Source organism: Schistocerca piceifrons, chromosome 6 (assembly GCF_021461385.2).
Source record: "Schistocerca piceifrons isolate TAMUIC-IGC-003096 chromosome 6, iqSchPice1.1, whole genome shotgun sequence".
NCBI classification, from domain to species: domain Eukaryota; kingdom Metazoa; phylum Arthropoda; class Insecta; order Orthoptera; family Acrididae; genus Schistocerca; species Schistocerca piceifrons.
The window spans coordinates 496,474,072-496,488,000 of NC_060143.1; positions in this window are offsets into that span (position 1 = coordinate 496,474,072).

Sequence of the window (13,929 nt, forward strand, 5' to 3'; positions counted from 1 at the left end):
AAGAAAAAAGGCAATAGCCACAATTTATTACTCCGTCCTTGGGGCAGATGGTTCTACGAAATCCAAAGATAAGGAAGCAGCTGTTGTCAGGATGTTCTCCCATTTTTCTATTACTGTCTCTAAAAGTCTACTGAGTTCAAATACCTTTTCCTTATTTTTTATATGTTAAAAAACGGCGCTATTTCAGACCAAAGGGTCGTACAGGAGACAAACACTAATCATTCTTACGTTCAAAGTACACGTAGTTGTCTCGAAACCTACAAAAAATAGTTTTTCCCCTCTTTTAGTACATTAATACTTTCTATTTCTTTTCGTAATCTTCTTCTTCTTCTTCTTTCTTCTCACCCTCTTTGGGGTACGCTGGATCAATCATTTCTTTGTGCGTTGTTCTTTTCTTAGGGCCCAGTATTTCTTCATTCTTTCTGATCTTCTTCTCCTCCCTTCTTCCGAGATGAAGGATTTGGGCTTTTGTGTGGATTTGTCTTGGAACCTTATGTTTTCATCTTTAGTAATTAATTTAGCAGCTCGATCAATAAGTGAATTTTCTGAAATATTTAATTCCACTAGGTCTTTCTCAGTTTCTTTAAACCAGTTGGGCTTCGTTTTTCGGTTACGGAAGAAGTCAAAGATTTGTTTAGTTAATCTGTTGGAATTCATTCTGAGAAGATGACCATACAAATTTATTCTCCTTTTTCGCATAGAATCTGAAAGTTTTTCAATTTTCTTGTAGAGAGTTTCATTTTTGAGGTATATAATCTTATTGTCTTGAAATTTTGGCCCAATGATTTTTCTTAAAATTTTTCTTTCCTTTACCTCAATTTTCTCCATTTGGCCTTTGAAATTCATGTTAAGTGTTTCTGCTGCATACAGTGCTTCTGGCTTAATCACTGTCTTGTAATGTGTAATTTTGGACCCCCATGAAAGGGATTTTTTGTTGTATGTATTTTTTTTAGTTGGAAGACCAATTCAAGTTTATTTTTTCTGGATTCCATTGCTTTGCTTTCCCCAGCATTCCAAGTAATCCATTCTCCGAGATATTTGAATTCTTTTACTATTTCAATCTTCTGTTCTTGAACTTTGAGGTATTTACATGAGTGCTTGATGTTTGTCAATATCTTAGTGTTTTCAGAGGAGATGTGAAGACCAATTTTAGCTGCTTGTTTCTTTAGTTCAAGGATTTGCTCCCGTGCTTCTTCCATTGTTTCTGCAAACAGGGCCATATCATCTGCAAAAGCAATGCAATTTACTTTAAGGTTCTTCTTTTTGCAACCCAGTCTTATACCACTCTTAATATTTGTGTTCCATTCTCTGACTACTTTCTCAAGCGCACAATTGAACAGCAACGGTGAGAGTTCATCGCCCTGTCGCACTCCCGTTTTTATTTCAAAGGGTTCCGATAGTTCGCCCATAAATTTAACTTTCGAAAATGTATTTGTAAGGGTTGCTTTTATAATATTAGTTGTTTTCTTATCCAAACCCATTTCTTCCAGGACTGATAACAGAGATTCTCTATCAATCGAATCATATGCTGTTTTGAAATCAATGAAGGAGATTACGTATGTCTTTGCCCTTGATTTTTGGTATGCCATAATGTTTTTGAGGTTTAGTATTTGTTCCGAACATGATCTACCCTTTCTAAAACCTCCCTGGTATTCCCCGATTTGCGGATCCAATTGTGGCTCTGCCCTGTTCAAAAGGACTTTAGAAAGAATCTTGTACGTTATATCCAGCAGTGATTTTCCTCTGTAATTGCTGGGGTCTGTCTTCAAACCTTTCTTGTGGATAGGGTGGATGAGAGCTGTTCTCCATTCTGCGGGGATCTCTTCTTCTTTCCAGATTTGATCGAAAACACACTTTAGGGATGTAACTGCATTTTTGTCAGCCTTTTTCCGTAGTTCGGCCACTATTTGATTTTCTCCGGACGCCTTGTTGTTTTTAAGTTCTGAAATGACCTTCTGTAGTTCTTCAGTCGTCGGTGGTTCTGAATCCGGCTTCTCACGGTTGTTTGGAATGGATTCAAATTTTTCAAATATGGGTTCACAATTCAAGAGTTTCTCAAAGTAGCCTGCTAGTATTTTGCAGTTTTCCGTGTTGTTGTGAGCGATGGTCCCATTTACATCTCGAAATTGGAGGGTGGGTGCTTTATATCTTGATAACCTTTGTTTGAAAGTTCTGTAAAAGCTCCTTGTGTTGTTTTTAGCAAATTCTTCACCAATTTGGAGGAGAGTTTTGTTTTCATGTGTCTTCTTAATCCTTTTTATATTTTTATCTACCAGTTTTCTAACTGTAATGAAATTCAGTCTACTTTATTCTGTTTTCTGTGATTGCCAATTTTGCCATGCCTGTTTTCTTGTTTCAATGAGGGCATCACATTCCAGCGACCACCAGGCATGTTTTTTACTTTTTTTGTTATGTGCTATCCGTTCAGCTGTAGTAATGTTTTCCTTGATATCTCCCCAGCTTTGTGTCTGAATGGTTTCTGTTGCTATTGTGAATTCATCTGATTTTAATATCTTTTCTGTGCTATACTTCCGACCCTTAATTTGTTTCATGCTGCGTTTCCTGTTTGGGATGACTTTGAACTTAATTTTAGAAAGGTAATGGTCTGAATCCAAGTTCGCACCCCTGAGTACCCTAACGTTCATGATTTCTTTGCTAGAAATCTTCTTAATTGCCACATGATCAAGTTGAAATTCCCCAAGGCTAGGATTTGGGGATACCCATGTCTTTTGTCTTCGTGGTAGTTTCTTGAAAGCTGTGGATTTAGGAATTAAATTGTGTGCTTGGCAAAGTTCTATTAGTCTCATACCATTTCTGTTTGTTCTCTTGTGTGCAGGATAGTTTTCAACTATTTTCTTACATCTTTTTTCTTTACCAATCTGTGCATTAAAATCTCCAAGAAGAATGATGATGTTTTTATCTGGAATTTTCTGAATAATGTCATCTAGATGATTCCAAAAGGCCTCCACTTTTTCTTTGTTTTTCCTGTTATCCTTGTTTATAGGGGCATGTGCATTGATAATTGTGTAGATTTTGTTTGTGCTTGTGAATGTAAGACTTGAGATTCTTTCTGATTGGGAATCAAAGCCAACTATTGAGTTCAGGATTTGTTTGTTGATTATAAAGGCTGTCCCAAGATGTGGTACATTTTTCATTACTATCGGTCCCACTTTCCCTTTGTATATCCTAAAACCTTCGGAATCGAAGGTATCTGTATCCATGTATCGTGTTTCTTGAATGGCTGTTATGAGTATGTTGTGGTTCTTTAGCGTATCTGTTAGATGCTTTAGTTTTCCGGTTTTCAACAATGAGTTTGCATTGAAACTTGCTAGGTACGTTGATTGCCTATATTGAAATTTGGATGAGATTCCAAGACACTCCGACTTGTCTTTGTGCAATGTTGCGGACTCCCCAGAATCCGAATGTCTGCTGACGTACTGGCGTACGGTGGATCGTCCACCTGGGGTAAAATAGTTTACATCACACACTTCCATGATTGATGAAAGTTATTTTGGGTGTGGCCCAAAGGCCACAAAATGTACAACCAAGATTGTGAGTCCTGGAGGTAGTTCTTCCGCTCTCTCCGCCGTTGGGAATCCGAACTTCCTCTTCCGCCTTTGAGACCGTTGACCAGGATTCACCTAGTAACCCTAGGCAGGGGCCCTTACAGGGTGCTACCATCCGGAGCCAGATGGACCCAGGTTTTTTTTTTTTAACGAGGTGTTACTCCTCCCCCTCCTCCTTCCTCATCACTTGCGAAATGAGGCCCCGGACTTGGGACCGGCAGTGGTGGAGTTCTTTTCGTAATCATTATGAACAGAAAAATGTTCTCGTCTTTTAAAATGGCCTAAGTTCCTCAGTTCTAATCACGTAAATTATATAGTGTGTTCATTAATGTTTTCAGAAAGTAATGAAAGGGGAAAAGGATAGTGAAAGCCTAATTTCCATTAAAACTTTGATGCAAACTGAAACCACAAAGTATATCTGTGAGGCCCAACAACTGTATAGATTTTCATTTAAAATTATTTGCGTCACCGACAACTTGGAGAATGTTCTCACTCTTCCTAATCATGATTATTTTTCATATCACTACGTAGAGAAGTTTTACTGATTTCCATTCAACAGCTCTTTGTTATTTGTAGAGATTGACATGGCCTCTAACCAGTCTCAGAACAAGAAGTGAAGAGTAACAATGAGGTAGTTTCTAAACACAAATTTCATGGAAATCGTTTGCGTTGTATTTGCAGTCTTATAGGCCTCCACTTCACAACAAATATTTTACAGTTACTTTTTCAAAGCAAAACAATTTCTTACATAAACCGAAATACTTTAATTTTACTTTTATTTTAGTATGACTGAGCACAGTTCCACTAAAATTTTGTGTCTGAATGGAGATATTGGAAACATCTTTCGCTCAGTCGCAGAATTAACGTGGATTCGCAGCAGAAGTTGTCATTCTTCCACATTCCGACCAGCAGCTTTGAGAATGCCGACCACTCACATATGTGATTCTGCGCCGTATAACATCAGTAAAGGAAAACAGGCGTCCAATACAATGCCGTCTGACATATTGTTCTGTACTTCTAAGAGAAAGTAAAGGTAATATGTTTGTTTGGATATCTTCCGCAACAGCTGTTAAACTCAGTTATTATTTGCTTTTCCGCCTTAAGCTTGCTGCAGTTAATTAAAGAGTATTTTACACCAGGCGCTTTTCATTTTTATTTACAAAACATTTTCTGTGGACATTCTGTAACCATGGATATATATGTTTGGGTAGTTTGTACAAAATATGTGAAAAACAGGCAGAAACACCGTAAGTAAGCTGCACTCCAACTTTATAAAGATATACTGTTTTTAACCGTTATCAACCAAACTGTACAAACAAACATACGAGGTGCGTTTAATAAGTAAGGCAACACTTTTTTCTGTAAGCAAATTTCGGTTGAAAAAGTGCTGGATTTGTTGTGGGACATGGTGGAATATTCCCGATTCGGTCCCAAATAGTTTCATGAAGTTCCTATAGGTAGCAGCTCTATAGCTAGCCTTCAAAATGGCGTCTTTAACGGAAGAACGATCCAAAAAGAGAGATGTCATTGGGTTTCTTTTGTCGGAAAACATGGTAGATATTCATAGATGCTTGAAGAATGTTTGCGGAGAACTGACAGTGAACAAAAGCACGGTGAATCGTTGGACGAGGCGTCTGTCATCATCACAATAAAGTCGCGCAAACCTGTTCTATCTCCCGCTTGCCGGCCGGCCGTCCACAGCTGTGACTCCTGCTTTGTTGGAACGTGCAGATATTCTCATTCGAGATGATCGACAGATCACAATCACACGCCTTGCTTTACAACTGAACGTCCCTGTTAGTAGTGCTCACACGCTTGGCCACCACTTGGGGTACTCAAATCTGTGTGTCTGTTGAGTTCCTCGCCGCCTTACAGAAGACCATAAACAGCAACGAAGGAAAATCAGTGCGGAATTGCTTGTGTGTTACGGGGCTGATTCTGACAATTTTTTGTCGAACATCGTCACACGCGATGAAACATGGTGAGACGTGGAATTTAGGGAAAGGCAGGATTCGGTGTGTACGGGGCCTTACTCAGTTACCGTTGATTGCTCAGTTTTTTTCAAATCGCGTACACTTTATTTGGAACCAGTTGTAAATGAGGTTGACAATAAGGAACAATTATCAAATTTGACTATTAAGGCACGATGTCTAATAAAAAATTCTTAAGCAAGTTGCACTCTCGGCTAAAGACCTCATTGACCAGAAGTTCAAATTATTTGTCCGCTGAAGGCCTAAATAGTAATAACGCAAAAACAATTTGACGGCTGAAGGCCTGGATAGCAAATTCTTAAGAACAGTTAAACTTCTCCAAGAGATACTAAAATATTTTTTAAGAAAAAACAATCATCAAAATTTCACTATTAACACACAATATCTAATTAAGAATTCTTTAGCCAAATTGTATTCATGGCTGAAGGCCTTATTGACCAGAACTTCAAATTATTTGTCGGCTGAAGGCCCCAGTAATAGTAACTCAAAATTAATTTTAAAAAAGTCATCGCAATCTGGTCAAACCAAGAGAGAAGTGGGCCTCAGACAGCGCTCCAAGCATCGGCCTGGGAAAGTCGCTCAACTTCGTAACCGATGAAACAGGCAGCCAAGAGTTGTATTCACTTAACCGGGTGACAACTCAAACTAGAAACAGTTTAAACGCAGACCAACACTCTTGCAAAATCTACCTAACGTCTGCTAACCAATACAACGATGGAATAACCCAGGCAAGGCGGAACCGGCCGACAGCACTGCGTCTTCAGAATCCAGTGTTTAGAACATCCATAAGCAGAAGGAAACACTACAACCAAGGTAGTCCAAAAGAACAAAATATCCGAACCACAATCAAGGAGGCTGTCGAACTACACGTCTTACCGGACAGCAGCAGCAAGGAAGATGGCTCTGAGCACTATGGGAGTTAACTTCTGAGGTCATCAGTCCCCTAGAACTTAGAACTATTTAAACCTAACTAACCTAAGGGCATCACACACATCCATGCCCGAGGCAGGATTCGAACCTGCGACCGTAGTGGTTGCGCGGTTACAGACTGTAGCGCGTAGAACCGCTCGGCCACCCCGGCCGGCAGCGGCAAGGCAAGGATATGTACACTGCCGCGAAAATGCGCTAACCTCCAGGGCAGGTAACTGGGGCGTTAGCGGCCACTAGGCAGAAAAATACCATTGGTTGAACTTCATCAATAAACACAAGGAATTCAATGATTAATAATAAAAGGTGGAGGACGGCTAATTAATTTCGCCAACTCCAAACAATTCGTTCGTTGCTCTTCATCTTAGCGACCCTGCGAGCAGCAACGCATGAACAAACGGTGTGATCTCAAAATAGTGGAGACTTCACTACTGGGTTAATGTTCACTCAACTCAAACGTCCTGGGTCCGGTGGACAACGAGGTTGTGGCCCTCGCAACTACAGCCCCTAGATCTGACAGTGCCTGCGTGCCGCCAGTGGTCCCAGCATGTCCTCACGCTGGAAGAGCTCACTGCTGCTCCGTCCCAGCTGAACTACCCGACTCACTCCGACCTGGAAAACACTTGACACCATTCCAAAGATAATACTAGGGTGTTAGATATCGATAACTGCTGCTGCTGCCACTTGCGGACAGACTGTGTTAGCAAACGTAATGACACCAGTAAACACGAGAAGAAAACGAGACTATCCCAATTACACGAAGCCAACCTACCATTGGCACCAACTGGAGCCGCAACACGGCTCACATGGGTTCATCACTTCGAATCGGGAAGAAAACGGCAATCCTTGGAGTGGGGCCACATCAGCTCTCCTCCGAAGAAAATGTTCAAGGCCACACCCTCAGCCGGTAAAGTCACGGCGAGTGTCTTCTTGGACTCTGGAGGGGTTATTCTGTTTTATGTTGTCCCTCCTGGTGCAACGATCAACTCTGAAGTGTATTATGCTACCCTCAGGAAACTGAAGAAACGACTGCAGCGTGGTCGTCGTCACAAAAATGCAGACAAACTCCTCCTTCTCCATCACAACCCTAGGCTTCTTGTAAGTCTGCGCGCCCGAGAGGAGCTCACAGCAATTCATTGGACTGTTCTTCCTCATCCACCCAACAGCCCGGATCTCACACCTTCCGACTTTCATCTGTTTGGCCCAATGAAGAATGCACCCCCAAGGGAAACAGTATGTGTATGACGGGGAGGTTACTACTGATGCAACAAGACGCTGGCTTCGACTTTGAGCACTAGAGTGATACCATGCTGCCATTCAGGCCGTCCCAGTAAAGTGGTGTAAGGCCGTCGCATTGAACGAAGGTTATGTTGAAAATAGCGTTTTGTAGCAAAAAAGACTGAGGAATAACATGGTCAACTGGAATCCTGAATGAAACCAACATGCTTTCAAAGCGGGCTGCTGTGGCTGCTACGGTCGCAGCTTCGAATCCTGCCTCGGACATGGATGTGTGTGATGTCCTTAAGTTAGTTAGGTTTAAGTAGTTCTAAGTTCTAGAGACTGGTGACCTCAGATGTTAAGTTCCATGGTGCTCAGAGCCATTTGAACCTGCTTTCAGAAGGAAATGGTTGCATTACTTACCTCATATGAATCCATATTTACAGAATGACCATAGAAGACGCTTTGTCAACAGAAGCGACTCGCGTCTGCTGTAAAATTCTCTTCAACTAATGGCAGTAAGCTTAAGGCGAAGAAACCAATAAATTGATAAAGTAAAGCAATTATAGATGTTTAGGATGCTTAGTTCTGTTCTTATTTTTATCACATTATTCTTCAGTTCACAACACTGATTTTCATGGTTCATTGTCAAGCTGAGAAAACAAGTGTCAGGCGACATTTATGGTGGAAGGAAAAATGCCCTTATTAGTTCTTTCCCATGGGCAAAAAGGTTAATTGCTTTTGCTTTAAAATAGAAATTCAGTTTGATAGAGAATATTATGAACGAAGCATTGCGTGTCTAGTGGTGAATAATTATAGCCACAGAAAATAAGTGGCAGCCAGAAAGATGGATCTGAGCACTGCACAACCCTGAATTATCAGTGTGAATCTCTAAGACATGTCTGTAATACACTGACAGTTCTATGTTTGAGGCTACTACATTAGTACTCATTTCGTAATTGTTCAGATGTGGTAAGCTTCATCAGATGTGCTGTTGAAATTACGGCAAAATAATTGTCATTGCAATATTTACAGATGGCTGTCATTGGAGGCTTCGGCAGACTTTAGATGGCTACAGAAAGTAAACATAAAATCAGTCAATTACTCTTGTCGGTAGGCAAATAAATTGCTTAAGCGAATATCTTTTCTTACGTGGATGTGGTTATCGATGGGTATAATCAAGAACAGATGCAGTCTTACAAATCCATATGTACAGCAGAGTAACGTCTAACACCTGAGTCCTGAATACTGGCACCATTTCATTTGGACATTACGCCACACACCTGATGGAGTACGGAAGCTGATGGGTTACTGATGTTAAGATTATATGCAGCTTGTCTATAAATCCGTTACTCATAATGGGTAACACTACTAGCTTGTCGCCGGCCGAAGTGGCCGTGCGGTTAAAGGTGCTGCGGCCTGGAACCGCAAGACCGCTACGGTCGCAGGTTCGAATCCTGCCTAGGGCATGGATGTTTGTGATGTCATTAGGTTAGTTAGGTTTAACTAGTTCTAAGTTCTAGGAGACTAATGACCTCAGCAGTTGAGTCCCACAGTGCTCAGGGCCATTTGAACCATTTTTTTTTTTCTAGCTTGTCATTTACACTGAAGCAACAAAGAAACTGGTATAAGCATGCGAATTCAAATATAGCGATACGTAAACAGGCAAAATAGGACGCTCCGGTTGGCAACGCCTATATTAGCTGCTGGTGGCGGTTCTGTAATGGTATAGGGCGTGTGCAGTTGGAGTGATATGCGACCGCTGGTACGTCTAGATACGACTCTGACAGGTGACACGTACGTAAGCATCCTGTCTGACCACCTGCATCCATTCATGTCAATTGTTTATTTCGACGGATGTGGGCAATTCCAGCAGGACAATGCGACACCCCACACCTCCAGAATTGCTACAGAGTGGCTCCAGGAACACTTTTCTGAGTTTACACACTTCCGCTGGCCACCTAGCTCCCCAGACATGAACATTACTGAGCATATCTGGGATGCCTTGCAACGTTCTGTTCTGAAGAGATCTCCACGCCCTCGTACTCTTGCGGATTTATGGACATCGCTGCAGGATTCATGGTGTCAGTACCCTCCTGTACTACTTCAGACATTAGTCGAATCCATGCCACGACGTGCTTCGGCACTTCTGCGTGCTCGCGGGGGTCCTACACGATGTTAGGCAGGTGTACCACGTTCTTTGCCTCAAGGAGCGATTACGTAGTTACTGCTCCGGCAAGTTGAAATGCAGGATAGCATATTCACAGGGTAACCTAACAACGCAGCATTCATTCATTGGATACAGTGAGTTTATGGCCTGCTGCACAGCTCCGTTTGGGACGTAATAATACATACCGACACCTTCTTAGTTACTTACAACGATTAAACAGAATCTCAGAATGATTATTTTTTTACTGTCTCCGATGTACTCATGAGGCAACTATGGAGTTTTCCTGGGGAAAATGTTCTCTCTTATTCCGCAGACACACACACACACACACACACACACACACACACACACACGTGCTTACTCACGCATATCGACCTTGCTGAAGGTGGCAACCCAGTCCTTGTTTTCCTGCTTCCTTTTTGCTGTACTGTGCGATTAGCGTAATCAGACTTCCTCCGTCGCAGTATCTTGTAGTTACAAAAGCCGTTCCGTTACTGTAACAAAAAATACTAAACCTAACACAGGTAGGCAAATTATTGATTAGCGCGTTTTCAGTGAAGGAGGTACCAATTTCGGCTGAAAGTTAAATGTGAAAAAGGACAGCTACACACTGATGAGTTACAACACCGTCCCATTTGCTTAATAGCGTGGCATCTGCTCGATGAGCAGTCGGTAACCTTTTCGGAGCTTTGTGGTGCTAGATGTATAGTCACAGGTCACGCAGTCGCCTTAAATTAAGAGCCGATGGCTTATGGTCAGGCAACGAGTCTCGATTGTGTCAGACATGCGGTCTATTGGGTTCAGATCAGGCTGAATTCGGAGACCAAGATGTCAACTTGAGTTCATCATCATACTCCTCAAAACACAGTAGCATGATTCTGGTCCTGTGAGAAAGACAGTTATCCTGTTGGAAGGTGCCATCGCCCCCCCCCCCCCCCGCCCCCCCTCAGGGAAGGCATCAAGCATGAAGGGATGCAAGTGACCCACAATTGTAGTGATGGTTTCTATTACTACTACAGGACTCCCTGGAGCCCCAGTTGGATGTCCTCCATGGCCTTGTGGTGTGTGCGTAGCATGCAGGGCCTGTTCTAAAGAGAGGCGAACAGTGCCAATTCATAGGGTGTCATGTTTCCGCGGGTGGAAAAATCTTTTGTTTTAATATGGTTCCAAAGCGATAAATTGAACAATGAAAGTTTTGCACAAATGAAGAAGTGTGAGAATTAGCTGAAAATACGAACCATTCATAAGACCTAGTGTGTTACTGGAAATCGTCTGCGGTACTGTGAAACAGATGGCAAACAAAGCGCTGGAGTTGGCCATCTTCGGCGGGTCTGTCAAAATAGCGAAACTTGCTAGTGACAGTGTTGCCAACTCAGATTTTATCATGCGCACACACACATATAACACTTGGAAAATGGCTGCATCTGCTTGAAAGCCCGTATAGATAAAAACGACTTTACAATAAAGAAACAAAAATAAATGTCAGAGTATGATGGCCTAACAGTTCCTATCAGCAACCTTGAACACCTATAGCAGTATCGCTGTTAAAAAGCAAATAAAGAATAAGTAAAATATGCATTGCACGTCACATGTCATAATCTTTTGAACCCAGGCATTGTTATTAACCCCATTTACACGCCGAAAGAGGCATGGAGTCCTTTCCCCAACACTCCGTCTCTCCTGGACCTGTCATTAATACCATTTCTTCTTCTTACCAAGCTCTTCAAAATTATTTTTTCCTGCTTTGTCTGTACTTGTTTTAAGCTTTTGCTCTTTTGCTTTCCTTTCTCAGTGTAGAAACCATAATCAATGGTTACTAATATTAAGAACACACGGAGAAAACCTACAAACCTTATTTTGGAAATGAAGCAACTACACTGCACTGTAGGCATTGTTTACCTAGTTTCTTCGTATTTCACACTGATTTCGTTTCAACAACTTAACTTAGGATTTGATTTTTTCTATTCGCTACAATAAATGAAAGTACTTTCACGAATGTTCGTTTCGAGCCATAAATCGAGATCATGACACATTGGAAAGCATGCCTTCTCTGTATCCAACAATGATATTTTTATGATATTTTTTCCTTCATACAGGGTGTTACAAAGAGGTACAGCCAAACTTTCAGGAAACATTCCTCACACACAAAGAAAGAAAATATGTTATGTGGACATGTGTGCGGAAACGCTTACTTTCCTTGTTAGAGCTCATTTTATTACTTCTCTCCAAATCACATTAATCATGGAATGGAAACACACAGCAACAGAACGTACCAGCGTGACTTCAAACACTTAGTTACAGGAAATGTTCAAAATGTCCTCCGTTAGCGAGGATACATGCATCCACCCTCCGTCGCATGGAATCCCTGATGCGCTGATGCAGCCCTGGAGAATGGCATATTGTATCACAGCCGTCCACAATACGAGCACGAAGAGTCTCTACATTTGGTACCGGGGTTGCGTAGACAAGAGCTTTCAAATGCCCCCATAAATGAAAGTCAATAGGGTTGAGGTCAGGAGAGCGTGGAGGCCATGGAATTGGTCCGCCTCTACCAATCCATCTTTCACCGAATCTGTTGTTGAGAAGCGTACGAACACTTCGACTGAAATGTGCAGGAGCTCCATCGTGCATGAACCACATGTTGTGTCGTACTTGTAAAGGCACATGTTCTAGCAGCACAGGTAGAGTATCCCGTATGAAATCATGATAACGTGCTCCATTGAGCTAGATGGAAGAACATGGGGCTCAATCAAGACATCACCAACAATGCGTGGCCAAACGTTCACAGAAAATCTGTGTTGATGACGTGATTGCACAATTGCGTGCGGATTCTCGTCAGCCCAGACATATTGATTGTGAAAATTTACAATTTGATCACGTTGGAATGAAGCCTCATCCGTAAAGAGAACATTTGCACTGATATGAGGATTGACACATTGTTGGATGAACCATTCGCAGAAGTGTACCCGTGGAGGCCAATCAGTTGCTGATAGTGCCTGCTCACGCTGTACATGGTACGGAAACAACTGGTTCTCCCGTAGCACTCTCCATACAGTGACGTGGTCAACGTTACCTTGTACAGCAGCAACTTCACTGACGCTGACATTAGGGTTAGCGTCGACTGCACGAAGAATTGCCTCGTCCATTGCAGGTGTCCTCGTCGTTCTAGTCTTCCCCAGTCGCGAGTCGTAGGCTGGAATGTTCCGTGCTCCCTAAGACGCCGATCAATTGCTTCGAGCGTCTTCCTGTCGGGACACCTTCGTTCTGGAAATCTGTCTCGATACAAACGTACAGCGCCACGGCCATTGCCCCGTGCTAATCCACACATCAAATGGGCATCTGCCAACTCCGCATTTGTAGACATTGCACTGACTGCAAAACCACGTTCGTGATGAACACTAACCTGTTGATGCTACGTACTGATGTGCTTGATGCTAGTACTGTAGAGCAATGAGTCGCATGTCAACACAAGCACCGAAGTCAACATTACCTTCCTTCAATTGGGCCAACTGGCGGTGAGTCGAGGAAGTACAGTACATACTGAGGAAACTAAAATGAGCTCTAACATCGAAATTAAGCGTTTCCGGACACATGTCCACATAACATCTTTTCCATATTTGTGTGTGAGGAATGTTTCCTGAAAGTTTGGCCGCACCTTCTTGTAACACCCAGTATACTACAGACACACTAAGTAGGCAGTGGCGATTTATACACCTTTTTTAAAAAAAATAAGGCATTCGTACGTAATCACTGGCTGTCCTATGACCGTCACATCGCACGTCCGCTTCCGCTCAGGGAACGAGAAAAAGTGAACAGACTTTGCTTATGTACTCTGCGTGCGACATAACTCAATTTTGGTTAAAAAAAAAGAAAAAAAAACAAAGAACTCCGTTCGAACAGTCCCTGAAGGTCCAATCAACGGTACCGACCGGCCGCCGCGTAATCCTCAGCCCTAGGGCGTCACTGGCTGCAGACACGGAGGGCATGTGGTCAGCATACCGCTCTCCTGAGCGTTGTTGTTTCGTGACTGGTGTCGCTACTTCTTAATCAAGTAGCC